General features: G+C 36.3%; 1 pseudogene; it reads right to left on the bottom strand.

The window, feature by feature from the left end:
• Window positions 1-4937: 4937 nt before the first annotated feature.
• The window catches only part of LOC127868003 (uncharacterized protein DDB_G0271670-like), a 1377-nt pseudogene continuing 1248 nt past the window's right edge, over window positions 4938-5066 (bottom strand).

Below are 5066 nucleotides of genomic sequence, written 5' to 3' on the forward strand. Positions count from 1 at the left end.
TCACCAGCGGTTGCTAGGCTGTCTGCCGATGTAGCCACAATCCACGCGTTAGTCATTATTACCACACAGACCGCCGCTACTACGCCTGAAACCACCAGGATATCCGCAATATGGTACTCCTTTGTAGCAATATACACACATTTTATTATTTCATAGTCGAAGGTACTTAACTGCAACAAGAGATATACATATGGTTAAAACAACAACAATAAATGTTTTATTAAAAAAACTACAACATTACAACTTTTAACAGTGTTATAGACAGTGTTGTTTTGTATTGTACCAGTTTTACTGTACTCCAATATGACACATATCAATTGCTATCTAAACTGAATGACTCTGGCGTTATCATTTCACCGACGTGTATTATGAACATAAACACGTTCCTAAATTATACGGACAGGCGGTGGCTAATGCGACCAATGCCAAAATAACCAGAAAGAGCGACATTCATATAAGATTTTTGTTTAGAACCCAAAAATAAAACGACATTTACGCACAAGTTACATGTACCTTTTTTAAGGTCACAGATTAGTATACTACTTACAAGACAGAGTGCAAATCACAGTTAATGTAGAATATATAAGTTTGAATGTTACAGTAGTGGACAACGGATACTATAACAAGAGTGCCAAACTGTCCAAAAATACGCCCGTTTAAAGGGTTTGGTCACTATGCTAAATGCTTGAAATGCACTAAGTAACCTAGTGACCTAGTTTTTGACCCGGCATGACCCATATTTTAACTTGACCTATATATCATTTAGACACATCTTCTGCCCAAATTTGGTGAAGATCGGATGAAAACTACTTCAATTAGAGAGCGGACACCATGTCTACTCCTTGAAATGCACTAAGTGACCCCGTAACCTAGTTTTTGACCCGGCATGGCCCCTATTCGAACTTGACCTAGATATTGTTTAGATACATTTTCTGACCAAAGTTGTTGAAGATCAGATGAAAACTACTTCAATAAGAAAGCGGACGCCATGCTACATGCTTGAAATGCACTGAGTTACCTTGTGACTTAGTTTTTGACCCGGCATGACCCATTTTTAAACTTGACCTAGATATCATTTAGACATAACTTCTGACCAAGTTTGGTAAAGATCTGATTAATACAATTCTATTAGAGAGCGGACATATTGCTATATTCTTGAAATGCACGAAGTGACCCCGTGACCTAGTTTATGACCCGGCATGACCCATAATATTCGAACTTCACCTAGAGATTGTGTAGATACAACTTCTGACCAAGTTCGTTGAAGATCGGATAAAAACTACTTCATTTACAGAGCGGACACCGTGCTAAATGCTTGAAATGCACTGAGTAACCTCGTGTCCTAGTTTTTGACCTGGCATGACCCATATTTGTACTTAACCTAGAAATTGTCTAGATACAACTTCTGACCACATTTGGTGTAGATCGAATAAAAACTACTTCAATTAGAGAGCGGACACTATGCTTAATCCTTAAAATGCACTAAGTGATCTCGTGACCAAGTTTTTGACCCGGCATGTCCCATATTTCAACATGACTTAGATATTGTCTAGATACAACGTCTGATTACATTAGGTGAAGATCGGATGAAAACTACTTCAATTAGAGAGCGGACACCATGTTAAATGCTTGAAATGCACTAAGTGACCACGTGACCTAGTTTTTGACTCAGCATGACCCATATTCGAACTTGACCTCGATATTGTCTAGATACAACTTCTGATCAATTTGTGTTAAGATCGGATGAAAACTTTTTTAATAAGAGAGCGGACACTGCTGTGGACGCCGCCGCCGCCCGCCGGCCGGCCCGCCAAGGGTGAAACTATAATACGTTCCGTTTTTTTTAAACGGGCGTATAAAAAGCTGGTTATTACCATTCAATTTATTAAATATAGAACAATAATGTTTCAGGAAAATTATCAGATGTAACTTTTATGTTCTTACAATGTTATAACAGAACAGCAACTAAAAACATATAAATATTTGGACTTGGATTACCGCCCTTGAACCGTAAATTCAAAGCATTTTGCATTTAAACCAGTGTGAGTATGAGCCCATTTTAAACCTAATATCCAATTTGTCATAAATCATAAAAGCGTCTAAAACTAATCCAATCATGTGTACCTATGCAGACGAAACAAACGATAAATATGTTTGGGTTATTTGCTATTAGAATTTTGAAAAGCATTCCTATGGCTGCAGTTTATACTGCAATGTTGTTTTTTCTTAGGCATTAGGTCCATTAACATATAAATCGCGTTCGGAGAAGAAGGCCATTAAATATGTTGGATTTAAAGAGGGACACCGGGAAAAATCATAAATGCTAATATTATTAAAGGTTAGACAACGGAAATTCATTATAAGATTTATCTTATATTCGAAGTTGGCCTAGCCATCGCTCCCGAACATATTTTCTTTCGGTTGTATGTAGATCAAATATTAACCGCTGGACTACGCACCAAATTAGCCCCCACCCCGCTATATTGACTTAACCACAAATTACCAATACGTCTTAGGATAACGGTATATCAAACCATCATAAGGAGTATAATGCACTCCGTCTATGAAAGTATATGCTCTATATAAAATGTGTAAACGTTCAGTAATGACTTTAAATAACAGGTATGCCTACTAGTCTAGTGCGTAAATATATGTGTTCAAGCTATACCCAACAATATTAAGTTTCATACCAATGAAACCTCTTACCTGATTAAAAACCATTGCTCCTATGTGGTGTAACGGTAACCTAACGTTAGATCATGTACTGGAAGGCAGCAAAAAAGAAATCTTCGAGGTTAAATCAAGATGTTACTTTACACTTTATCAATTTCAAATGAACCAAATTGATCAGGAATCTAATTAAGTTTTGTTATAAACATGACCCGTACAAGTTTAAGTGTTCATGTTTTCAACCTTAAGATGCACATGTAAATAACGTACAAAAGGTTTACATGTTACATGATAAGCCATAAAACGTACAAATCCTTACCTCCCTTGACTCTGCTTTGTTCCGCGTTCCGACTGTATTTCATTTGAAAAGGCTGCTTTTTAAACGACTTTGCAAAAGTGACCCACTTCTGGTTTTGTTTTCTCGAAGATATGCAAGATTTAAATTGTAAACCTCGAAATGTGAAACTTAATCTGCGATTTGCACCTGTTTAAACAAACATTTGAACATATGAATATCTCCATTGGTTATGCGCGTTGATCCCAGATTTATGTTTGTCATGTGTTGTTGTGTGTTGGGTTTAATGTTTAGCCGCATTTAGTAAATAAAGACTGCGATTTACATTTCCTCCATGTAAGTTCAGCTGACGTTTCAAAAGTGTTTTATGCGTTTTGCCCGAAGGTGCGTCCCGTACAATAACAAGAGACACACATTGGTAAGGCGTAGTACTAAGTGTTCGGGAAAAAATCAATTTTGAAGTACTGAGTATAATTAAGATAAAAATATATAACTAATTCATTTACATAGGTCATGACAAACGGAAATAGAGAAGTAAGTTTATGTTGGCAATGAATTAAGTGGTACGGTATTTATCACTCGCTTACTGAGTATTGCGAATTCTTATTATGACGCATTGTCTGTGTGTTACCTAACTACATGTTCAATTTGTATAATTTGTATAACAGGGAGCGTCCGTTAATACAAACAGTAAAACGATTTCTTGATAAACAAAATCGGGGCTGTAAAACACAGGCGCAACCTCTTTTTTGCGATGCATAACTAATAATATAATATAGACCTATTAACCCTGTAGAATTATCCGTGACACGTCAAACATCCGATTCTTAGCGCCACCTCGACAGTAGCCTTGGCTCATTTATCAACGCATCGCAAAATGAGGTTGCACACGTGATTAACGGACGTGAATAATTTATAGGTTATTAGGCGTTTATATGTACAACGGCTCGTCCAATATGACGTCAAACTGTGTGCTCGTCAAAATATATCACTATTGTACAGTTAAAACGTCTTATAAGATTTTTATTCTATATCCATTTCTTCAGCTCTTTGTTCCATTTTAAGTTTAATTTGGATTTTAAAATGCTTTAATTGCATTTATGCTATTTTCAAAACAAGCGCCCATGTGAATCGATTATTGTACATTCGGATACTTTTTCTTGGTTATGGCTTTTATCGTTATAAAACAATTGCTTAGTGCATTTGTACTCAACTGTCCAATATGGAAAAATACAGACTTTTTTGGATCCAATACCGGAATATATTGGACGGTCGCGTGGTACATATGAAAAATGCCGATTGGATGAATTTATTGGATGTAGAATAATTGGTTATACATTTGGCATGATTGAAATTTTAACGTTTGAAATATGTCTTGTCTTTTCAAAACTGTCGAAATTCCCATAACCAGCCTAAAGACCGCGATTGGGCTCATATTAAAACGGCTCAAAACCTTGTGCTGAATTTTCACATTTATATTCACTTGAGCGTGATCACGTGTATTATATCTTTGAAAAATCGATTATGGAGTATTTAGGGGTTAAGTATAAACAAATGAACATGTTTTCCGCGTGTTTACGGAGATTGAAAACTACGACAAAGTGGTAAGGTGTCAAACACATTAAATTCGAAACAAAGAGTGTCCCATGGTATGCGCAACATTTGTTTTTATACTCTAATCATTTTGCCATGCTCTGCATCTCAACACAAACAGTATGGTTTCAGTTATTGTGTATACGCACTCTTAATTTCAACCTTAATCGCATTGCTGTTAACTTCATCGACAGTTACACTGTTGCGTTGAACTGTGTCCATTTGTATTAATCCGCGGCAGAAAATTGTATGTTGGTTCCCGATTTCAGTTTCCAACACGACATTGGACAAGAATTAAAATATTTCCGCCGCCAAAGTCATTCGTATAGTAGACTCTATTCCTGCAACAACAACAACAACAACAACAACAACAACAACAACAACAACTACTACTACTACTACTACTACTACTACTACTACTACTACAACTACTACTACTACTACTACTACTACTACTACTACTACTACTACTACTACTACTACTACTTCTACTACTACTACTACTACT

The sequence above is a fragment of the Dreissena polymorpha genome, chromosome 1 (assembly GCF_020536995.1).
Source record: "Dreissena polymorpha isolate Duluth1 chromosome 1, UMN_Dpol_1.0, whole genome shotgun sequence".
Classification (NCBI taxonomy): Eukaryota; Metazoa; Mollusca; class Bivalvia; order Myida; family Dreissenidae; genus Dreissena; species Dreissena polymorpha.